At 38.2% G+C, this 26,048-nt stretch overlaps 1 protein-coding gene across 4 annotated transcripts in view; it reads left to right on the top strand.

The window, feature by feature from the left end:
• The first annotated feature begins 12,197 nt into the window (after positions 1-12,197).
• cdh12 (cadherin 12) overlaps positions 12,198-26,048 on the top strand; it is an 868,710-nt gene continuing 854,859 nt past the window's right edge. For 3 of the 4 annotated variants that reach the window (XM_008114209.3, XM_008114208.3, XM_062977609.1), the window contains exon 1: positions 12,200-12,544. The gene's annotated coding sequence lies outside the window, so the exon portion shown is untranslated. Of the gene's footprint in view, positions 12,545-26,048 lie in introns of all 4 variants that reach the window. The other variant, XM_062977611.1, reaches the window with a different exon arrangement.

Below are 26,048 nucleotides of genomic sequence, written 5' to 3'. Positions count from 1 at the left end.
GGAATTAGCATCTATAGGCCTTTTAAGTGTTCATGAAAAAAGCTTTTTGAAACAGACTTCTGAGAAAAGGCAATATGGATTCTAAATTATGATTTATAAAACAAACTGCTCTGATTTTTTGTGCATACTGTCAACATTGCAAATCCCAACTGCTATCTAGTGATATCTCCCCCCACCCCCTGCCCAGTGCACTTAATAAAAATGTTTGCTAATAATATATTTAAGGTAGATGTGCCGGCCATGAAGCAAAATACAACAGAATACAAAATCCACAAAAGAGTGATCCCTTTATTGGCTAACCAAAATGCAGATTTACATTAAAGGTTTTGAAGCCAGTGTGGGCTAATGCTATCAACTTCTTTTTCTTGATTAGTCTCATGTATGGACTGGGGAAAAGGGCAAATAATTACGCTGTCCAACACATATTTTGGAGCCTCAAATGTTAGCCCTGCTTGACCTGCTGATTCCAAAAATGGCACCAATTTTTCCTGATAAGATTTAGTCTTTGAGATGCAGAACATATGCTATCAACCAGTCACCCTCTACTGACCGATAGCAAATCATGAAACCATATCTAAGAAACAATAGCTGATACAGTCTGTTGCAATTTTTGCCATCACCACCCCAAATCAGAAACAGGTCCAAAAAATAAGACGCCAAGATTTTTTTTGTTGGCCTATGTGATTTTGTTGATAATTTCTACAGTTTAATCACCGATACATTTCTGCCATTGTATGCAACATTTTGACATCTATCAGTGCAAAGGGGTAGAATTAGTGTGTGTGCCTGTGTCTACATGCCTCTCCAAATTTCTTCAAAATTGGAATGGAACAATATTTGTGAGATGGTAAAAGCAAACAACATTAGCTATACAAATTTGTTAGTCGTAGTAAGTCATATATATGAATCATAATTACGATGCAATATCCGACAGGTGGGCATGGTTCGCACCAAAAACTTAAGATTTGAAACTCGCCCAATACTTTTTTGTTTGCCTTTTGTAAATCTTAGAAGCCTTCCAAATTCTGTTTCATTTTCAGCAGAAGCAAGCAAAGCCAAGCCAAAAAGGATACCTTTCCTCTTTAAATTAATGGTCTCTTGTCATTAGGAGAGTGTCCAGTTTTACACCAGAAACAGCCTTAGACACAAGTGAAAGCAAATAAAAAGGTTTTACTTCAGCCAAAATAAAGATAATGTAATTAGTGAAACAGAAAGTACAATCTCGATGATAATGCACAGTCTTCAAGCAAACATAAAACAGAAGTCTTCACATCAGACAGCAATTAAAGTCTTTGATAAACAGGCTTACAAGTTGCAAACAACAAAAGCCTTCAGAGATCTGACGGTGGAATAAAGACACGGTGCTTGGAACAGAAACTCCCCGAAATAGGTCAGTTGCAGCCAGCACTGGGCTCCTGACTTTACTGCTAATTTATAGCCCTGAGCTTCCCAGTACAGCTGTCCCTAGGGCGCAGTCTGATTACTCAGTGTTTTCTCTGCTAGCCTACCTGATCTCCTTCTGACTTCTTTCTCCCTTTGACATTCCAGAAACATAGAGATTTCTGATATATGTGTCACCTCGCCTCCTTCTCCTCCTTCTTTCTCACCACTTAACCCCAAATCCCCAAGTACTGCTTCTTTAACCACCTGCCCTCCTTCTCCCTCAGAATCAGAAGAGCAGACCACAACAGAAAGGGAAGAAGCAGCAAGTAAGCAGACTTCCCTGGGAAAGAACACAGAATTCTGGGAAATGTAGTTTGGGAAGGCAAGGAGCCCTACGTCAAAAGACCCTGCCATAAACTACATTCCCCAGAATTCTTCTTAGCATCAGAAAACCCCAATTAGGATAGGGGAGAGCTATTTCCCCTCTGTAGCAGCAGCCAGCCAGAGTTCCAATAAATTATAGAATCTGAAAAGAAGAGGACTGACTGATACTTCTAGTATGTAAATCTCTATGCTATGCTGGATAGAAATCCCTAAATTGAAAGTTCTATTGGTTAATAGATTCAATAAAATAGCTATTTTGGCTAGTTTTTTAAAAAAGATGTTTTTGTCAAAAAAATTAAAAATCCATAAAATCAGTAGATTATAATTATTTCTGAAAGTGTAGGGGAATTATCCCATTATCTTGCGTTATTGTATAGAAAATTCAAGGAGATAGTTCATAGATCTTTTTAAAAAAATGTTATTTATTAAAAAAAATTGAAAATTCCCAAAACTCTGTGGATAAGTGAAATTTTGTGAAACTTGATGGGCTAACAAAGGTAAATGTATTCTACCATTGTAGCAAGTTTCATCCCAATAGTGATAAAATGAGGGGAAAAGGAGTTCCTGAATTTTCCCCACTTGCACAACTACTGTAATGAAAAAGTATCAAAATTTCATTACTTTCGTTATAATAATGGAAATTTCACTAGCAATACTTTAAAAACACTTTAGAAATGAAACACCAGTGCCCCGTAATTTTGTAAGGACTTTTGAAACATTTTTTTATTGAACACACAGGCTAATAAATATACAAATAATCACCAGAATGCACATCTGGGGATTAAGTTCAAGACAATTTTGGTTCTCGCAGAAGTTGAGGAAGTAAGAAGACATCTTTGCTCCCTGGCTTCAGGTAAGCTTTGGCTAAGATTGCATTTGAAACTGAGTGTGACCTTGGCTCCTTTGGTCAAAGTCTAACTGCTTTGTGACTGTTGTATTGAAAGAGAGGCCAGGTACTTAAGTTGATTGACAGCAGGCATTGTCCCCTGTTAATTGAGTGATTGGGGAAGCTATATTAGCCAGTGTCATGCGCGCCTAACAGCGCGCTCGAAAAAAGACACCTATACTAACTATCATTTACAGTACAGATCCATGTCTAGATCCAGGGAAGTCATGCAACCCCTCTATTCTGCCTTGGTCAGACCACACCTGGAATACTGTATCCAATTTGGAGGAGCGGCTTAAAGAAATGGGCATGTTTAGCCTGCAGAAGAGAAGGCTGAGAGGAGACATGATAGCCATGTATAAATATGTGAGGGGAAGTCATAGAGAGGAGGAAGCAAGCTTGTTTTCTGCTGCTCTGGAGACTGGGTCACGGAATAATGGCTTTAAACTACAGGAAAGGAGATGCCACCTGAATATCAGGAAGAACTTCCTAAGTGTGAGAGCTGTTCGGCAGTGGAACTCTCTCCCCCGGGCTGTGGTGGAGGCTCCTTTTTTGGAGGCTTTTAAGCAGAAGCTGGATGGCCATCTGTTGGGGGTGCTTTGAATGTGATTTCCTGCTTCTTGGCAGGGGGTTGGACTGGATGGCCCATGAGATCTCTTCCAACTCTACTATTCTATGATTCTAATTTTGAATGTGAGATGTGAACATCAAAAAACCATGGTGCTTACATTCAGAAGTGTAAAGTTCAGAATGGATATTCCCAGCTCATTAATGTTTTCCCTAGTCCAAACTAGCTTAGTGCAAAGACATCTGTTTTTGCTTTAACATTTCCAGTGCTCATTCTTTCTCATTCATGATAGAGTAGCACAATAAAAAGTGGATTTTCACATTACAAAAATAACAATTGAATGTTAAACACCTCATTAGCCTCATGAATGCCAAAGTCCACTGAGAATGTAATTTGCCAAGGATCCTACAATCTGCCTGTGTATATAAAAACCCTGAAAATTTTAAATTTACTAAGATCTTGATCTTTTGATTGTTTATCAAGATGTTACTACAACCTTTGCTTTAAATGAAGTACTCACTGTCTTACCATTGCACCACATATTTTGAAAGAGAGCAAAGACAATGGGTAACAGAAGGTTACTGGTGGTAAGAAAGTTTCTAAAGTTTTTCATATTCCCTACTGGAAGCTGAAACTTATGTGGGAGATAGATTGGGAAAATATCTTTTGGCTCAGTAGTATAACAAGGTTTACATGCAAAGGTTTCAGTTCCTAACACCTGTAATGTAAGATATTATTAAATTCCTTCCAGACAGTCTATACAATAATAAAGTCAATGGGTGAATGACCTCTTTAGTATGATGCTAGCCTCCTAGCTTCCATTTGTTCCCAATAACATTATGTTTTCAATAACAACATGAAATATGAGGCAAGATAAGAAGCTCAGAATGAACTCAAATTCAAAATAAGTTGTTTCTGGGGCAGTCTCAGTTTAAAATGTCTCAATTCAAGCAACTTCATTCAGAAATAATAGTGAGGAATCTCACCCTTCATTACTTTTATGGTATCATTTAGCACATCAGTGGACCTATACATGTGTTACCTTCTGTGAAGGACTTTTCATAAGTGTTTGGTGTCTTTCTCATGAAGTGAACCTTAACGGGCTTGTCCCCGTGTGAGCTTCTCCAAGTCCCCTTGGCGAGATGGAGGCGGCATACAAAAATAAAGTTGTTATTATTGTTATTTTATTGTATGACACAACAAACAAGATAGATAAGCTGGATTTTGTTTCATAAAATCACAAGTCGAACACTTCCCAAGTGTCTAGGACTGTGTGATGTATTTTCGGATGATGCGTGCAGATCACAGTAGGGTGGCCTTTTGCAGCTGGCAGATTGTAATTTTGTCAATGTCTATTGTTTCCAAATGCCAGCTGAGATCTTTATTATTATTATTATTATTATTATTATTATTATTATTATTATTATTATTATTCCCTGGCTGGCTAGTTTTAGACTTCAGTCTTTTCTAAGAATAGGAAAATGTAACACCCAAATAGGCTAAACATTTTCACATACACAGGCAGTGGTCCATTCCCAGAGAAGCAACCAGCAGAGTTCCAATCATGTAATAGGAAACAATTTTCACAATACTGCCTCACCCTATAGGTTCATGTGTCTGTCCTCCCGACAATTGTCCTGTGAGGCCTGGTGATCTTCTGGAGCAGCATGAGAAATGGGGAATAAGAAAAAAGTGGTACACGAACTTTTGTTTTTCAGTGGAAATAATTGGCTGAACGTCTCAAATCTGCATCCAAAGGTATGGTCACTAAACAATATTGGCTTTCTTCAAACACCATCACATCTTGGAAAAGCAGTAGAATACAGGGATTAAGGAGAATGATACTAAGTGCAAAAAAATCTGATGAACAAAATAACTGGGAAAGTGATCACATTAAAGCAATCATTTGCAGTTAAATACATAGCATTACAGAAAATGAAACTTAAATGCATTGGCTATTTCTAGCCTTCCCCTATATAGTAACTCATTTTCTGGAAGTAATCAGTCACTGCAGCAATTTCTTTTTTCTTAAAATACCTAATGTCACCTCTTTCAGTAAAAGCTGAAAGTGAAAGCATTAAACATTAGGGCATCAGGTCAAAAAGTAATGCCCTACCATTGTCAGATATCAACAATTGTCTAAGTGTATTATAGATACTTTGTCTGAAGAATCAATTATAGGACACTGCTGGAAGCAAGGTGGCATACGTAGAATCCTTTAATAATAGATTGTCATCTATTGTGAAGCCTAAAACTTCCCACTGCCCGGATTCCCAATAACTTGACTATTGTTAGTATATAAGAAAGCTCTCAGTGTTGTCTGCCCTCCATGACAGGTCTATTGTATACTATCGGCATTGCTGTGCAGGGAATATATAGCTTCTTTCATACACTTGGTTAACTGTAATCACTAACTTAATTAGTAGTGATGGACAGTTGATGTTTTCAGATATCCCAGAAATACAAGCTACGGTTATAATACCGTGTAATGCCTGGGCATATGTGTGTCACATCTTGGAAAAGTTACCTTTTTGGGCAGAAAGAATTCCTCCTGTTAACCAAAGGATTCTGTGAGCTGTGATTAAAAAAAAACTTTACTAAATTTTGGTTCGTGTGTAGGTAATGGGTGTTATGAAAGGAAGAAAGGGGCTGTTAAGATGTAAATGCAGGAATGAATTGGAATTTGCAGTTGCCTGGCAACAAAGAGTTCGTGTTTTTTGACATTGTACATAAACTTAGGGTATTAATGGTTGACAGTGATTAAAAATGTCATAGATAGATAAGTAGATAGATAGGCAGGCAGGCAGCATAGGCAGGCAGGCAGATGCAAGAGTCTTGAGGAGAGAATTAGGGGAAAGTAATGTTTGAGAATGTATGGTCTAAACACAGTCATTCCCTGGGTAAGTCATCTTCTACACTTTTCTTGTAAAAATTGTATATGAAGGGGAAAACGCTATCAAGAGAGCAACCATAGTTTTGATTGAAAATCTTCTCTATAAAAGATATGAGGCAAGCAACAGGCATAATTGTAACAGATTTCCATCCAGCATTTCCTAATCAATTAGAGAAAGATATCCTTTGATTTCTGACCATCTTGCTACAGCTATCAGAAAGTCTCCAGTTATTGCTTTTCTCTGACCACCAAATTTAAGATTTCTGGTAAAAAGCTGTCTTGAAAACTCAAGTTAGCAATCCAGAATCACACTCTTGTGTTTCAGAGCATTGTATCATCTGAAAATACTTTAAGCAGACTGTCACTTTTAAGAGCACAGTGACCAGTGGGAACTATTATATTAAACAACATATCACTTAGCTGTCCTGCAATTTTATTCATATGATTGAATCCAGGCATGTAGGACATCATCTGCAACACGTGGGCAAAACATCTCACAAGTCTGCTATTTAAACCAGGAAGCTAGAGAATTGAGTGGGCAAGCAATTCAAAACAAATACCGTATTTACTCAAAAGTAATGCACATCTTTTTTTTTTTTTTTTTTGCTTAACTGCTTAGCCAAAATGGAGATGTACATTGCATTTTATATTGAGCTAGAATTGTGCACCAAAAGGTGTCTGCTCCCCTCCATCAGGCTCTGATTGCGGCCAGCTGGAAAGCCACTCCCCACAGCCAAGTCAGACTAAGCTTAGCTTGGTGTGGGGCTCCATTTTGTTCTATCCCAGCCTATATCTGAGCTATCAGGTGAGCTTGAAGTTTTTGTAACTCTTGTAATTTTTTTTTTACTGTTCCTTTTTCTCATAATTGTTTGTAGGTCAAATGTTTTCTCCCAGCTGTTTTTAATTGTGGAAATGCCTCTTGTTGTCTAGTCAATTCAGGCATTTTTCTGTAGAAGACTTCCTTATATTTATTCCAAACTCTTAGTATGCATGCCATCCATATTTTAAGTCTGATTCTTCTAAGTTGAGTAATCTTTCATTTTTAAAAAATCAATTCTTTTATTCAAATCCAGGTTGCTGCATCATAATACAGTCCCAAAATAGGTGATGCCATTCTACCTCTCTTTCTCTCTTGGGTCTTGCAAATTTTTCATTTTAATTCTAGGTTTTTTATTTTTCCAAATGAATTTTGTCAATTCTTTATTCTAAAATTTAACAAGTGATTCTTCAGACACAATTAGTGATGTTTGTAATAGGTATAATTCTTTAGGTAGTATGTTCATTTTTATTGTCGATATTCTTCCCAATTAAGACAACTCTAGTTGCTCCATCTTTGTAAATCTTTTTGTTATCTCTTTCCACTCTTTTCATAATTGTTTTTAAATAAGTCTGAGTTCTTGTTAGTCAAATAAATGCCTAAATATTTAGTTTTCTTTACTGTATCTATTTTTAGCTCTTGTGACACAGTTTCTTGATTCTTCTTGCTCATCTTATATGTCATAATCTTTGTCTTGTCTCTGTTTATAGATAAGCCCATGATGTTTCCAATTTCCTTAATTATTTCTGGAATTTTTGGTATATTCTTTGAAGGATTATGAGTCAATATCACTATGCCACCTGCAAACAGTCTCATTTTGTAATTTTCTTTTTTGATTGTTGTGCCTTCTTTGTTGTCACTAGTTCTAATATGTCTTGCTAAGACTTCCACTGTTAAGATGAAAAGTAGAGGTGTGAAAGGGCAACCTTGTCTTACACCTTTTTGAACTTCTATTTTTCTTGTAAGATCTTCATTTATTTTTATTGTTGCAGTTTGTTTTGAATAAATTGCCTTAATCTCATTTCTAAAATGTTTGCCGCATTCTATTGTCAATAGCAATTCATCTATGAAGATCCAAGAGATGTTGTCAAATGCCTATATGGTATTTAGAAACATGGCTCCTTGTTGTTCTTTGTGCTCTTGTAGATATTCTGTAACATTTAGGACTGCACTCAAATTGTTTTTTTATTTATCTACCAGGAAAAAATCCTGTTTGGTCTTTATGAACCAACTTTGCTGGGGGGTTTTGCCAATATACTTAAATAAATTTTGTAATTCACGTTTAGTAATGAAATGGATCTGTAATTTTGAACAGAGTGCTGTCTATATCTGCTTTTTGAATTAATGTTATTGTTGCTTCATTCCACATTTCTGTTATTTTTTTGTTTAAATACTGATATTCATTAGCTTGTGTAAGTATGAAGCTAATTCCTCTTCAAATGTTTTGTAAAATATTGTTGTGTATCCATCTAGTCCTCAGTCTTTGTCATCTTTTAGATTTCTTATTGCTGTGTTGACTTCATGCATGGTAATTGCATTGTATTTTAAAATTGTGAACTGTTTTGAGTCCTAATTTTGGGTAAATGTGAGATATTAGTAATTATAACAACAGATGTGAATGTGGAGGTGAAATAATGCTTCCTCTGAGCTCTACATGGTATGAAACATGCAAGTTCTCATCTGTATTTCATTATGCTTCTTTCAAGTCTTTTCCCATTTGCAGTCTATTTCATTACCTTCCAATCTCTGGAATACCAAGGAGGAAAAAATGAGTATATGATTTAAAAAAGGTAAAGGTTTCCCCTGATGTTAAATCCAGTCATGTCTGACTCTGGGGGTTGGTGCTCATCTCAATTTCTAAGCCGAAGAGCTGGCGTTGTCCGTAGACATCTCCAAGGTCTTGTAGCCGGCATGACTGCATGGAGCTAACAGCAGGTGCTCACTCTGCTCCCGGGATTTGAACCTGCGACCTTTCAGTCTGCAAGTACAGCAGCTCAGTGCTTTAACACACTTGGCCACCGGGGCTCCATTGTATATGATTTGAGTAAGGAAAATTGAGAGTAATCACATAGTGCGTGAGACTAAACTATCAGTGGTGGTGACTCTGTTGAATAATTAACTGTGACAGTTAATATGGTTGAACCAAGGGTTTTCGGCCATTTTATTTTTAGTGCAACAAAATCACTTTCCTGTCAATGTGTCCCCTTTCTACCCACACATATTAGAGTCTGTTTTGCAGTAAGTGTCTGCTGTCTTGATATACACAAACTGATCTTGTCAAATTTAACAACATATAATTTGGGATATAGATATTTGAAAACTGGTTTTTTTCCAAGCCATCTTCAATTAAGATGAACAATTGACTGAGTCCCAAACCCCACCCATATCCTAGCCTCTTCACTCTATCACTGGCCCTTGTTATTAGTACTCCCAATATATTGCACAACTATAATTTTATTCCCCTGCCGAAAGATTGAATCGCCATTGTGTCACTCTTGGCTACTGGCTTGACTTTTATTGTGTGATGTTGTGATTTTATAGTTCTGATGTATTAATTTGTTGTAATTGGAATGCATTTTATGTTGCTGTATTTTATTGTATATTGCTGGGCATAGTCCCCATGTAAGATGCCCTGAGTCCCCTCGGGGAGATGGGGCGGGATACAAGAATAAAGTTGTTGTTGTTGTTGTTGTTATGGTATGTTTTAATTACAAGCATTTGGTCTTAGGTAGCAGTCTATAGTTTAGCACATTGTTCTGGAAATTACACATAACCTTCTGTGTTCTTGTGTACTGCACACTAGTCAACTGTGTCTTTTCCTGAGCCAGCTGAAGTGCTATTTGGTAGATGTGTTAGCATGCAGCTTGTGCTAAAGAGCATCAATCATCATGCTGAGTTCATTCTGTAAGGAGGAGCTCAAGATTTCATTGTGATCATAAGACTGCCCTATGTTATATCTGTGGCCACCTAGAAATAGATCATACTCAAGTGTAACCTAACTTCCTTGGCTGAGTTTTCTTTGTGTAGCCTAGTTTACTTATGTGGGATGTAAAACTGGCTTGCATAAACCTGTGTCCCTGCAGGTATTTTTGACTTCAGCTCAAATTTCAGGATAATTGATACCATCTAACCATAAGGAAAATATCCAGAGAGTAAGAGGTATTCGGCAGTGAAATATGATTTCTCAGTGAGTCTCCTTTGGTGGTTTTTAAACAAAAGCCCGATGGCCATCTGTTGGGAGTACTTTGATTGATTTTCCTGCATGGAAGGGAATTGGATTGGATAGCCTTTGTGATCTCTAAGATGCTATGATTCTAATGAATAAAATGTGGTTCTAGTTAAATCAATTTCTTATGTCATATCACTTCTTTATTTTTCTTAATTAAAATCCATTCATTCATCTCTTAATAGTGATGGAATTTATTATGTGATTTCATCTTCTGTAATAATAACAACAAGAACAACTTTATTCTTATATCCCGGCTCCATCTCCTTGAAGGGACTTGGGGAGGCTTACATGGGGACCAAGCCCAAGATAAAAAGGTTACAACGTTCATAGTTAAAAACATATAACATTAAAGCAATAAAGACAACAACTGTAGAACATCATAAAACATAAACCAAGCTGTTGCTACCAACCAGTAGTCCGGAAAAGTGGACATGTGCAGATCTGGGACTCACATAACTCAATGCAAACTTACAGAACTAGTTTTATCACTTTGACAACAGTTTGAAACAAAAGAACTTTGCTACTCTAGATTCTGGTTGGCTTAGCCTGGGGCTGGCTAGGATCCACACACTGGTTGGCTGAGATGCACCAACTGCCACTGTTGCTGACTGGTTTCTGTGTTTGGTGGAAACTTTAATAAATTGTCATTGTTCCATTTGAAGTTTCTTGGCTGTTGCCTGAATGTATGTAGGGTTTGGGCTGATGGGTGCTAGTGGCCAATATTTTACCTGTCTGGAATGGAACAATGGGTTTTGTCCAGCATAACAGTGGGTGGCACTGGTGTTGGCAAGACCTGAGTGAATTCCCAGGGAAAGGATTTGCTTGTAGGCTTGAGGTTTGAATGAGTTCTCAGGGATGAAGTCCAGCCAGTGTTGGGAAACCCCTGTTGTTCTTCCCTGGGTCTATTGTGAGACCTTTGGTGTCATTGTGAAGGGATTATGTATTTTCCTGGATAAAATGATGGGATTTGTTTTAAGGTGCTTCTGCATCCTTTTGTACAACTCGGTGAGTTCACTGCAGAGGTTTCCTAGAACTCAGTTTCTGGGGGAAAGGTAATTTCTGGGCTCCATGTCTGGGCTCCCTCAAAACCATGGGTTTTGGGGTCTCTTTGCAGGTTCTGGTATTTCAAAACCAAAGTGATTTCCAGTCTAAAGGACTTTGACCTCAGGACTTATGAAAGTAGTAATTCATTAATTAATCAATCAATATTTTGTCTTCTTCCTGATCTGAAAGATAGGTTGGGCCCTATATTGCCATGATAATGAGTTTACTTCTTAGAGGGTCACAGACAGTCAGCATGGACAAATGAACAATAGAAGACCAAAATCCATTTTGCTAGAGCACTTTGCAAGATGCTGGATTGTCCCAGGATTTGACAGTTTGCTCCCAGAGACAAATGACTACCTGACACCTCTCACATATATCTCCACACATTCCAGGTACAGAAGATGATTGTACTTGTAACTCACAATCTCTTTGAGTGCATTGAAAGTACAATGGGCTACCTAAGAGGGCACAAAGCAAGCTCTGTGAAGCAAGCCTGGTAGTTTTATTCAATCACTTCATTTTACCTAAAGGTAGGGCTCCTCTTTATTGACTGCATCAATATGAACATTGTTAATTCCTGACATGAATTGAAGTTAAGTCATAATGTGCAGAAAGTTCCTTATATCTGTTGGTTTATGTCTCTGTGTGTGTCTCTGTAAGCAAGCAACTAAAACAGAGAAGGGGGAAAGAGGGAAAATCCACAATATTTAGCCAATTGACATCACTTTTAACTCCTTTAATCTTTGTATTCTCATGTTCTTATCCTTCTTTCAAAAAATCCTACCTGGATTTCTAGCTCAGTTGAGGATTCTCTTCAGGTTGAAAGCACTGAGGCTTAGAAACTGAAAAGTGTGCCTGCATATGAAGGGACAGGGTCAGTTTTAAGGAAGGGGTTAAGATTACTTCCCCCCTTTTCCCACAACTAATACATTTCAAATGCATGCTCTGCATGTGTCTTTTTGAAGGAGGGTGGTAGAAGGGGAATCCTTAGTACCTATTGGCTAGGCTCTATCAGCTGCGGTTTAGCTCAAGCTGCTGCTAAAGAGCTGTATTGATCTGAAGGGTAAATGTGTAGAGAGAGAGCCAGAGAGCTAGAGAGAAAGAGAGAGATCCAGATCCAATCATTTCTGAGAAGAGAGACAACCACTCTGCCAGAAAGAAAGTGCTTTCAACCCATCTGTGTTCCTTGTCACATCTTTGGTGAATGAAAAAGAGGACGCCTGTGAAAGCTGTTCGTTGCTACGGTGGGGTACAGACAAGGTTTTCCCTTAGCCGAAGCTGCTGTTGCATCTTGCGGCCGCTGCTGCTTCTCTTACTGCTGCAGTTGCATACAGCAGGTAAGCCTGACTTTTAAAGCAAAACAAAATGCTGGTGATTGAATGCATTTGGATGGTGTCCGCAGCATCCTCCGACCCTGGAGTCAGTGAAAGGGGGGGGGGGGGGGCATTTCCAGGATTTGCAAATGCTGCATCCTTAGATTGGTTGGGAAGGTGATTGCAATCTGGAGAAAAGGGAATAAGATTGCTTGTTGTTGGTTGTCCCACACACGGTGAAAGGGAAAACTTGAACAAGTTTTTCCCCCAACAGTAGACAAGTCTCTGGGATGCTTAAAGTGTTGGTATGAAGAGAAGAAAGGAGATTGCAATATAGGAAACAGCTCCTTTGCCAAAGTGTGTGTGGGGCAAATAGCAGAAAATCCCCCTCTTCTATGGCTCAAAAAGACACAGGTCATGCTTATTGATTGCTTGATGTTTGATGGATTAGACATAAGGGGAAGAAATTGTCACCCTTTGTTGCTAACACTGATTTTGTTGTTGTTTAAAAGTTCATTCATTCATCATAGTTAAACTATAATTCATAACTTGAGTTTAAGTAAATTTCTGGCCAATTTTAAGATTTTTAACAAGGTAGCAGATGGGTTAGAAAAACAGATCTTTTAAATGGTAGAGAGAGGAATATTTCTCTGTATTCAAAGCAAAACGACCCTAGGCAACTTTTCTCAGTAATGCCTGTACCTGTTGTTTTGCTGACTGTTAAACATTTTATATTTCTGAGCAAAGACCTAATTTAGATGTAGCAAATAATGTGTTTTAGTGCAAGCTCTGTGGTGTTAACTGGAACAGGAATAATTTGTGAATAAGCACTTGCATGGACTATTTATCAATGAATTGTTAGCATTCCTGGAAGCTTTGTATTTTGGATGTACAAGTGGGGTAGGAGAGAAGCCACATCACTTGTTTCTATTTTTAGATGCATAATCCGCCCAATTAGATATCTGATTTACAGTTCTATGACTTTAATAGCTTTGTATTCAGATTTTATTTATTTTTTGGCAAATGCCTATTCTCGGTTAATGTTTTTTTTTCCCCACAGTGAAAAATTAGGTGACCAATGAATTTTTGTTTCTAGGTTCTGCAATTATGTTGGATCCTGCTTATTTATTTTTCACATGCATTCTAAAGCATATCCACAGGGTGGTTATGAGGGAAATAGCTATTGCTGTAAATATTGCATGCAACTCCCTATCCCCCCCTCCCCTCAAAAGTGATTGGAATTTGTTTGGATGTACCATTTCCAATTTAACCAACAGAAGCATAACAATTTTAACATGCCGAGCAGGTGTTAATGGCAAGCAAAGCACTTTTCAGTATACGCTTCACTGGCTGTAAGACAAAATATTATTAAGGGTAAACGCTATTCATAGAAGAAATGTGTTAATGCAGTCATATAATTCATATACTAGTCAGGAGGTATTTTATAAAATCCCCCATTAAGACCTGATTAGATGTGTCAGTCACTGCTACAGACTGGCAAGAGGTTGTTTTTTTCTGAGTTTTACAAATAAGTCTCCAGAAAGAGGAGCCAGATGGTTATACCACCAAAGTCATAAGCAGGTAATTGCAGAGCTGATTCATAGCCCTCTGGAACATATCAGCACCTAAACGGTGAAGCTTACATCTTTTTTGATCAAACTAGTGGCTTTGTACTCACCTGTGCCAAGATCAAAGAGTCTTTTTTGGGTGAAAATGATACAGTAATATATTCACTCTGTTCTCTGTAGTAAGACAAATCATGGTTTAATATGGAAAACTATACCAGAAAATAATTTGTTTTGTGTCTCTCCCCACAATTATAATTGCACAACACATTTTTGTCATCATTGTTCAGAATTTACATTCATTTGTAGTAGTTTCTGCCAAGCTTGTGATATCCCTTTTCTGTTTAGTTGGACTGGAAGGCAGCTAGAAGCAATAAGATCTCCCAAAGCGTATGTCCTATTCACCATGTCAGAAGGAAGTTTCACTCCACCAGAATGTGAACGTCCTCCTAGCTTATTCACTCTCACTGTCACTCAGATAACTGTATGTGGTAATTTATAATGCCCGCTTGTTACGTGGATAATATGCATTAAACATGAGTGACTGGTGCCAGCTTACTCAGATTTGTTGCCTGTATCATGAACAGAACTGCCATTTCTTTGCCAGCAAAAAAGCAAAGATCCTCATAGCAATCAACAGCTCAGCATAATTGTTCAACCCAGATTGTTTGCAGAAGGAATCTCCCATTTTTTTTGTTGAATTTCAAGAGCTGTGCGACATTATGTTTTATGCTATTATCTCCATGCTTGCATGGACTGTTACTCACCACAAGAGTCCTAAATAGCAAATGCATAGAAGCAAATCTGACCCTTTCAGTAGAATTTACTTGCAACTAGCAAACCCAGCTTACATTACTTCGTAGGAAGAAGAGTCTTGCAAGTTCTGTGTCTTTCATAGTCAATCTTCACAGCATATGAAAAGTGAAATCTCATAGGAAGATCCATTTAGTCCAACTCCATCTCCTCTGCACAGCAGTCATGCATCACTGGCAGATAAAGCCACACTGTGGAACAAGTAATGTGATTGCTGTCACTCTTGTGATTGCACAGTTGCTCCTACACCAACTCTTCAGTTATCATGTGTAAATCTCCCTGGGCCCTAATTGTCATGTTAGCATTCTGGAATAGTTGTCATTCAAGAATTTAATCACCTTGGGTAGGTTCTATTGTCAAAGGAGCAATGATAACAACATCACTTCTCAGAAATATAACTGATGTGGAACACAATATAAATTAGTTTATCAAGAGGACATCTGCTGGACATCCCAGCATTTATTCTGTTACTTTAGGAAGATCCAGTAGTCAGCACACTGTTCCAAAGCATTTGATTGAATGTGAATGTTTGGTTGCCAAATGTTAGTTTAAATGAAATTATTATTCCTATAATTTATTCCATTGTGCATGTTTAAATATTTGCATATTTTATCTGCAACTCAAGGTGATATTTGTAACAAAGTCAACCCATCTTCTCTAAGCTGTCAAAAAACAGCTCTGGATAGATTTTCAGCCCTCCAAACTATGGTGATTCTGACAATATCACATATGCATAGATCTCTGAACCCCTGCATTTTGTATTTCCCTAGGGATGAATCAGACTCTCTCAGCTGCCTTCCTCCCTACCTTCCACCACCTGGTAATTAGTAAAAAGAAAAGATTATGGCATAGGTTGCCTAAAATGATCATAGACAATCATGACAATGTTGTATATCATCATATAAAGGTGCAAAGAAATCCAAGAAAAGGCCTGAACAATTTTGAGTTAATTCTTTCTGGTCCATTATAGATGTTGAGGGATAAGGATCTTATATAGGATGGTTATATATGGGGTTCCTGGTGGTGCAGCGGGTTAAACCGCTGAGATGCTGAACTTGCTGACCGAAAGGTTGGCGGTTCAAATCCAGGGAGTGGAGTGAGCTCCCACTATTAGCCCCAGCTTCTGCCAACCTAGCAGTTCAAAAACATGCAAATGTGAGATCAATAAGTACCACTCCGGCGGGAAGGTAACGCCGCTCCATGCCGTCATGCTGGCCACATGACCTTGGAGGTATCTATGAACAACGCTGGTTCTATGGCCTAGAAATGTAGATCAGCACCAACCCCCAGAGTTAGACGCAACAACTAATAATAATAATAATAATAATAATAATAATAATAACTTTATTTTTCTATGCCACCTCCATCTACCCGGAGGGACCCGGCTTACACAGGGCCAAGCTCAAAAACAGATAATAAACATCGTAAAATACATATAAAAACAGTCTTCAACCAGGTAAAACACATTTAAAAACAAATAATACAATATAATAACAATAAAAACCCTGTTTGAAACATAAAATGATAACACAGAATGATCACCATTTAGGAGACGTGGAATAAAATAAAATGGGAGGGCGGTCTAGACGAAAGTGCAAAGATATGTATTATAGTGTCATTTGGGGACGTAGAGGGACAAAGTGCTCAACATTCTCAACAACAGTTGGAATGAGATCGGGCTTCAAGTTTCTTCCAGGAGAGAGTAAAGTGCGAGGTATAATGAAATTCATTCAAGTGGGATTTTGGACATGGGGGCTAAATTATTCAAAAGCGCACTGGAAGAGCCAAGTTTTTAACTCCTTTATTTTAAAATGATGATAGGGTAGGTGCTTGCCTGATCTCCCTAGAACTTATTGTCAGGGGAAGATATATATATATATATATATATATATATATATATATATATATATATATATCTCAGATGCCACATCTCCATGCACATGGCACTGATGTAGGACTTTTAGCATTATCCAATCAATTCCCATGTGATTTGATTATTTAAAGACTATAGTGTAGAATGCTATCAAAAAGCAGTCATATTACTACAATTGTATAAATATGGGTCAGTTTCTGAAGCTCTACATTCTGAAATCTATTCTACTTCTAATCAAGACCAACCACTAACCACTAGTGGCTGACCTGAACAAGGTCTTGGACCTGCTTATCTGAAATTTTGCTTAATTTCAACTGGATTTAGTTTCAAGTCAGCTTGCTCACAGAAGATCACTGCTGCAGTTTGCCAATCATTTCACAATTTTATCCTGTTAAGCTTTGCATAGTAAATTCCTGTAAGCTGCTTTGTTGTTAATTCCACTTTCCAGATAAAAGAACAGAGGCTGTTCCTGGAGTCCCCAAGAAATGTCATAGCTGATTGAAGATTGAATCCAATTTCTTGTAGTAGAAATTTAAGGATAATTTTGTCATCATTTATACTTTAAAATGTCCCGACTAACACAACATGAAATTTCTAGTTTGGGGATAGAAAATCTTTACCAGTAGTCTTCCAGATGCTATTCAATTACAACTCCCATTATCCTGACAATTGGCCTTCCTAGCTGGGCTGATGGCAATGGAATCCAGCATCACAAGTTCTCTTCTTCTCTATTCCTCATTTTTCTTTGGAAATGCTCCTATAATTGAGTTCCAACAAGATCTTTTGCTTCTTTCTTTTTGCTTTTCACAGTCTAAGGCATTGTTTACATTAGCCAAGAAACCCGGGATGCACCTTGAATGGAAGGCTGGTAGTCTTCATGGTGTACAGCTCCTGCCAATTGGTATCCCAGGGTTTGGGTGTTTTGCAATTCTTCCCCATCAGGCTAAGTTGATGGGAGGATACTTTAAAGTTTCTGGAAACTCTGGAATATTCCATGGCTTTGAGCAGAATGGTATCCAGTTTGATCTAATCAGCTATTGGGAACTAATAAATCTGACCGACTGATCTCACTGCCATATCCAACCCCTCCCCACTTCTTCCTGGTTGTGCAGGCACCCCATGATAGCATTGACAGAGGCACTGGTGAGTCTAGGCGATCTCCCATTTTTCTTTCTAGTCATGTGAGTGCTAGGAGTAGCAATTACATGTAGAAGGTGAGATGCAGCTGTCCTCCCTAGACATGTAAGTCAGGGACCTGGATTTGGGTCCACGGTTGCTCTGGGACATATTTACACCAGGATAAGCTGTAGATATCACCCTAGGTTAGGTATAGGTTTTCCCTTGACGTTAAGTCCAGTCGTGACCGACTCTGGGGGTTGGTGCTCATCTCCATTTCTAAGCCGAAGAGCCAGCATTGTCCGTAGACACCTCCAAGGTCATGTGGCCAGCATGACTGCATGGAGCACCGTTACCTTCCCGCCGGAGCGGTACCTATTGATCTACTCACATTGGCATGTTTTCAAACTGCTAGGTTGGCAGGAGCTGGAGCTAACAGCAGGCACTCATTCCGCTCCCGGGATTTGAACCTGGGACCTTTCAGTCTGCAAGTTCAGCAGCTCAGTGGCTTTAACACACTGCGCCACCACCAGGGGCCCAGATGTCACCCTAAGTGTACTCATTTTAAGGTAGAATTAGAGAACAAATCAATGTAATGCAACAAATAGTGTGTAAATATGAAAATTAATAGCCTTTAATTTGTTCTTTCTGTTTATTCATAATAAGTAAGGTATATCCAATATTTCCCTATTAGGAAGCTTCTTGCCATTCTATTTTCACAGAGAAACAATGATGTTGGATTGGTATTGGAGCTCAGCTGTCCAATTAGGAAGCTTCTTGCCATTCTATTTTCACAGAGAAACAATGATGTTGGACTGGTATTGGAGCTCAGCTGTCCAATACTCCACACTCGGAAGGTCAGAAATAAGAAAATTAGTAGGAAAGCATGTCTGTGTTTAGTTATTTATTAATAAGCTAATTCAAATTCAAATTACATTCATATAAAATGTGTTATGAACTATTATGTTTCTGGAAAATTGCTTTTTAAATACAAGTTAAATGCCTGCATTTAAAGTCTTTCAAGACTGATAACAAAAAATGCCATCCATGGTTTTACCCACACCATTTTCTTCTTTTCATTTTGGAAGAGAAGAAAGAGACATAATTTTGGGGGAGATTTATTTCTTACATTGCCTGTCAAAAACTCTTCTCCAATTTTTTCCCCTTCTGCATAATTTGATCTCTTTTCCTCCCCTTTTCCTATTTATTCTCACCAAATGTCCTAGGGTTAAATTCTTCCAAATTTAGCTTCATGATGGATGTGAAGATTTGGGGAAATTATAAACCGTAGGGCACATCTTTTTTTTTTTTTTTTTGGTTTCAGGACAGTGTCTCCTGGTAACATGGCATTTTTGTGTATGCAACTCAGCTTTCCATCATTTGGGGGGAAAATATTTCAACCCCTCCTCCCCGAAAAAAAAAAAAAAACTCCAATGCCCTCTGCAACATGTGTGGACCATCTCTCTCTGGGTAATTTAAGGCTTAGAGGAAGATTTCTGTCAACAAGAAGTGACTTAGTTTTGATAAAGAGAAAAAATTCTTTTTTTTTTTGGTACTGTTTCTTCTAGTGAACTAATAACCTGTTTAATAACCTTATCCAACATAAGTTAATATTTTAATCTATATCTCTATATATCTATCTATATCTAATATATCTATATCTGAGGCTCTTTTTGTTTAAACTGTCCAACTTAATGGAAAACTAAATTGATTTTGCTATTATAGGCAGGAAATAAAATACAAACCTAGTGCATAATTTCTGTGTATACATGTGCACACATTGCCAAATCATCTGCATTTTGTGTGTTTTTAAAATGGATGTTCCATTTTTATCTTTGTGGAGTATTTTGCAAATTCCAAAATATTAACATTACTGACTGTCAATTTCATTCAAGTCCATGTTCAGAACCAGATGGTACAAAGTATATAGAGTCTAAGAAAAACTACTAGACACTTAAATAATCCGTTATTATTTTGAAATTGGATCCTATTCCACTTTATAGTATTCAAATAAATAACTGAATTAAGTAAAATGAACGCATTATAGGATATACTGCCAAATGGAGATGCTTAAACCTTTTTGTGGCTGGTGTTATGATTGGTGTTATTGAAGTAGACTGCTAGGTGGGATCCAGCTACAAGACATTTTTGCTATACCACAATTAGAAAAGGACTGTACTCTAGGACATACAGTACAACCACCATATCTGCATGGCATACATACCTCTCTAGGAATGTGCAAGGTCAATCAATGAAACACTATGGTAACTTGCCACAGAAGTAGATCTTTTTTTCACAGGTTCACATACTCATTTTATTAGGTAAGAGTAGCTGATCCCATTGATCTGTTGCCCACAGGCCTTGAGCCACTTTGACCATGGGGGGCAGAGTGCTGGCCAGAGGGGGACGCTTGAGGTCAGGGGTCATGACCCTCCTGCCCTAGGAGGAGGCCCCACAGGAGGTGGTGGAGGCCAAGGCAGAGGTGCCTGTAGCCATGGCGGGTCAGGTGCGAGTAACCATACATGTTGTGGTGGCTGATGGTTCCGTACAAATGCACAAAATCTGGGTCGGCGTCCAGGAAAACAGCCCCCAGCAGCAGTAGCATCTTGCAGCTTAGCAGCTCGTTCACCCACCAGTTCTTCTCCCTCAGAGGGTTGGGGTTCTTGCTGTGTGGAAGCAGGCCCAGCAGAACTACCTGGGCCTGAGGCTGTTAGTGCACCAGGCACACAATGGCTTCAATGCTGCTGGCCATATCTGCTCCGTCGAGTGGCCATGGTTGTTAGTGCCCACCCAGACCACCATAATCTTGGGGCGGATGTGTCGGAGCTCCCTGGCCTGGAGGAATCAAAGGACGTGCTGCGTGGTGTCACCACCAATGCTGAAGTTGATCATATTAATCATCTGGAGGCCCTAGAAAATTTCTAAAGAGAACATATTTTGGCAGATGTTAGTAGCTGAAAATGTAGGTACTGGTCCTGCAGGTAGAGGGATTGTACGGTATGTGCTATCATACAATGTCGGTATATGTAGCATGCCTACAGATTCGTTTCAAATAGCAATGTTCAAACCAGTTCAAGAACCATATTTTATGACCTCCCAAGTGCTTAAAACTGTCTTCAGACCTGGTTGGGCATCATTAGCAGAAAGTGTTATCTAGCCCCTGGTGTCTGTAATACATGATGGTCTGGGGAAGTAGATATACATTTTCCACTGCCTAAACAAATGGAAAAGATGCCTCCCTCCCCATTTCATAAATGGAAGGCTACATCCAGGTGGTGATAGGACAGAGTCCTGTGTGGCAAACACAACTCTGCCCACAACACTGGACAACACTATTATACTTTGCCTCACTTCTATGTTCTCATCCGTTTAGTATCTAATATGGCCTGAGGCTGATATGTGTGAAACATTATGAAAGGCAAGAAGGTAAAGAGAAGTAATAGTGAAAATCATAATCCATGTCTATCAATTTAGCAGTCTTTCAAATTCTATAGTTTAAACGTGGGATCTCTGCTCAGGCATGAAGTCAGATGGAGAATAATATGCATACTCAATTTAAATATGTTTGCATGAGATCACAGCATTACAGCCTTCTTACCCGCTGATTTGTAAAGTACTTAGAGAGGTCTTGAGTATGAAAGCTTCTCCTTCAGAGTTCCATTCTCTTTTACACTATAAATAGCTCATAAAATGCCTCCCCTTTAAGTGTATGTATACACACACAAACTTCTGTATACACACACTTAAATGGGTGACATTTTTATGAGCCATTTTAAAGGGAGAATAGAATTTGGTATTATATAGCACCTATCATACTCAAGGTATTGCAGAGCAGTTTTCCAATGCACTTGAGTTATGGTTCATGCCAGCAAAAGAAGCTGCCTAGACAAATGCTTCTAACGGGAACAGTGTCCAAAACACCAGGTTCATCCACTGCTTGTCTTAAAAAATAGCCCATGATCTTCAGCTTTTACTCAATTAGTTGGCTGAAAAGGGTACAGTAAACTGGAATTCAGCATCTTATGTGAGCAAAAGTCCCATAAAATTCAAGTACAGCTCCTTCTTTTGTCTTCTTTTTCCACCACTTGGAAGTATCGTGGAGATATTAAAATTTAGCAGACAGCTGGGCTTAGAAAACAAGGTTTCTGGACTTTACAGAGAGTTCTGCCCTAAAGTACATTTGAATCAATTTCATTTGAGGGCTGAGTTCATCCAGTGTCTTTTCCTTAGTGACACTAATGCCTGGGATGGGAAGTGGGACATTTTAACATGTGTGTGTTGTTATTTCTGTGCATTTTTGTTCTGCTCTTATCTCAGCAGTTTGCTTAAAACAAGATTAAATGGGGATTTAAAGAGACCTGTACCAAAGGGAGGGAAAATGTGGCCTTCCAGATGTATTTAGACATTAACTCCCATTATTCCCTCATGGCTGGCTATACTAGCTAAGGCTAATAGTAGTTGCCACCTCAGGATTATAGAATATTCAGTCAGTCCTTCACATGCTCTCTTAGAAAATGACTATGGCTGCCACTATCAAACCAAATACAACGAGACATAAAGTGCAGAACCAGGAGACAAGACAGTTGTGCTGATATTAGAGATGAAATTCTTCATAAATTTGAATTTTTCTACCTGCAACAGGGAAGTCTTTTAAATTTTGTTATTTTCAAGAATTATTAGCTGCATGGGTTTTTTCTCCACGGAACACAAGATTTTTTTTCATTAAAAAACATCATTTTCTGCACAGGAAATAATATTAATAGTGTACAAATGTAATTTTTGTTCAGAAAGTGTCATTTCCGGGAATATAAAATGTTGCAGTGGAGGACTTACTTGATGCAAAATTCAGATATGGTTTTGTTATGTTGTACAGAAGTAGAATTTTTATACAGAAAACAAATAAGAAAAAGTACTGCATATACATGTATAAGTCAACCTCATGTGTAAGCCGAAGGCAGGTTTTGGAGCCAAAATTCTGACTTTTGATATGATTCATGGATAAGTTTAGCACTATTATAGATTGAAAGGAAAGTGACAGCATCACCTCAGGGGATCTGTTGTCCCTGGCTTCCACTACCATTTTCCCATTCAGACCTTCAAAGAGGTCAGGAGTGGTGCCATGGTGAAGCGAGTAGAGGGATAATTGTATCTTTTAGGTTTTCTTGGGATGGACTAAGCTTTCACCTTTCACCACTCTACTCAGAGAAGGGGATGGTTCCATTTGGATAAGAGTTAATATACAGTTCATATGTTAACCCATGTTTTTAAAATCAATTTTGGCCTAATACATCTGGGCTTATACATTGACTATATATGGTTTAGGTTTTGTATAGAATAATACTGAAAAATTAAGATTCTCATCAGTTTAGGATTCTCCTTGTCAAAGTTTTCAAAGACTTGGGAAATACTCTCTTAGAATATTGTAATACTTTAATAGTATTATCTCAGAATACTAAATACTTCACCAAGTCTCAAAACCCACAATTCTAAATTAGGATGGGCACACACACACATACATATAGAAAGAGAGAAATCATAGAAACCATTTTTTCCATAATGAGCACTCTCATCAGAAGAATCCTGGACTGATGAGCTTTTTCATTCTTCAGGACTTATTCTGAACAAAATTTGCATGTGGTTGTTATGTGTATAATAAAACAACATTTCTCTAGCTTTTCACTGTGCCACTACAATTGGGAAATCTAATCAAATTTAAGCACTACATTAATTTAATCAGTAACTTAATGGAGACGTTAGCTAATACATTGGAAAAGTCCAATGTTATTCCACCCGTTTTGGTGGTTTGTGATTTAATAGTATACTTCCTTATTGTTTCTAGAAATGTTCAATTGTGGCCTATAGTATAATAGAGAATTACTTTCTTCTTTGATTCCTTTTAATGAAATGTGATAAATAGTTGTTCTGATGATGACATTTAGAGAGATTTAAAAGATTGTGAGAAGGAAAAGGACGGTTCCAGTTGTACTCATGCAATTAAATTGTTTCCCTGGGAAAAATGGCCTGGCCACAACAGGATTATATTTTCAGCACCAGGTTAAAACATTCCTCTTCCTCCATGTATTTGATGAAATTTGATAGACATTTAAAAAAATTAGCCTCAGGCCAACTATTATTTGTCCATGCAGTGGGAAATTGTCCTTTTAAAGTGTATGAGATCTGAGACTGTGTAAATTAATTGAAGGGAAAGTGATAAATCATTAAATAAATAAATGAGTTAGGTCAGAAAGCTGATTTTCTAGCATCATATAACTAGTTGGCAGTCTACTTGCATGGCTATTTGACATACATTTTTCTTTAGTTTTAATCATCTATTTAATACATCTGATAGAGTGAATATTAGACGTGAGCCCGGATCAGTTTTTAGCCATTCCGTTCAGCCAATTCAGCTTTTCTAGTTTGATCCAGTATCTGTAACAGTAAGGGCCCAGCTAAAAAGGGACTACATGGCAGTTGATCACAGCTCCTCCTCATTTACTCAGCATCACAGTTGAATCTTTTTGTTTTTCCTTTATTTTCCTGATTCTTTGTATTTAGTGGGACTGATTTGGAAATCTGAGGGAGGGTGGGTGGGGTTTGTGCATGTTTGGGGGCTATCATCCTTTCAGCTTCTTTTTTCTCTTTCTCTTCATCTCATTCAGAAAATACTGCTAAAAGATAATAATTATTATTAATAAAGTAATCCCAGCAAACAAAAGGGAAAGCCTACCTCTTCTCTAAAGTAGAAACATCTTTAAGGAAGCAAAACTCCCAAGCAGAAAGGAGATTGCAGGCAAGAGAGGGAATGTTTAAGGTAGTCCAGGGAGGATAGCTCTACTGAGCTCTTCCTTCCCTGGGCCTCCTTAAAATGCCTAGGAAAGCTGTGTGGTGTGCTGCTGGTAATCGGAGAGAAAGCGCATGCACCTGACTCTCCTCCAGAGTAGAAACAGCTTTAAGAAGCATTAAACCCAACCTCCTCTTCCACAAATAGAAGGGAAAGGAGCCAGAAAGAGTGGTATCCTAATTCAGATGCTTTTTAAAATCCAGGTCTTAATGAAAAACATTTAAGGGGAGCCTGTGGAAACCCCCCCCCCAATAATGGGATGGGTAGAGTGCTTTCTTAACCCCATTGCTAACACCCAGACTTCCTTGAAGGGAAGAAAGGAAAGGCTCCCAGGGAAAAGGAGAGCATTATCAATTCCCCATTGCTGTCAATGGGCCGAAAAGAGCCACTTTTTTCTGATGCTGAACAAAAATACCCATTTGGCAGTGCTCCCATTTTCAGGAGGTGCACAAAAACGGACATGGGGGCTTCCAAAATCCAGCAAGCAGAAATGGATAGCGATGCACCCGAAATTTACAAGCCTAGTGAATATTCACCCAGATTATATTCTGTTCTAAATATGGTTGCTGTTAATTAGGCTAGCCAGTGATTTTTTTTATAAATATGACAAAACAAAATACATATTTTCACATAAAGATCACTTGAGCTTCCAATAGATGTGCTGTTTTCTGCGGTTCTGTCATCTAATTTTTTAAAATTATTTTAATTTCAGGTCTTAGCTACCTTGGATGATATTGGGTCTTAAAATGAGCCACTAAAATCAAATACTGTTATTCAGAAGATCAATTCTGGACAATTCCTTGGAAATTTTAGGACTGTTTAGTATTGTGGAACAGTGGATCTGAAAGAAATACTATATTTAGTCAAGTCTAATGCTCACCTTTTTGGGCTAAATTACATTACCAAAAATGAGGTGCACTAATTAGATATGATGTGCATTAGAATTGTGCATGGAAACCCACCTGCATGAAAAGGCCCAGAGGGACCTGTAACCCTGGTGGCTGGGGGGCGGGGGGAGTGAAGAGAATGTTCCTAATGATTGAGCCCCAGAGCTCTGTGATGTCTAGAGAAGAAAGAGGGTCATTATGCTGGAAACCCAGTCATTCCTACCACTTAGTTGCAGATCCTCCTCAGCAGTTCTCAGGGACTTTTGCCCTCTCCCCCACAAATCCATTTTTGTACTTCATACATCCAAAATTGAGGTGTGCATTATATTTGATGGTGCATAACACTCAATTGAAGATGGGATTTAGACTGCCAAGTTCAGCTTTATGAATAGTATTTTTTAATTTTTTTATTGAATTTTCAAATAGATACAAT

This window comes from Anolis carolinensis, chromosome 4, assembly GCF_035594765.1.
Source record: "Anolis carolinensis isolate JA03-04 chromosome 4, rAnoCar3.1.pri, whole genome shotgun sequence".
In the NCBI taxonomy this organism is placed as follows: Eukaryota; Metazoa; Chordata; class Lepidosauria; order Squamata; family Dactyloidae; genus Anolis; species Anolis carolinensis.
Note: the sequence above shows the minus strand (reverse complement) of the source record. Positions and strands in the feature narration are given on the sequence as shown.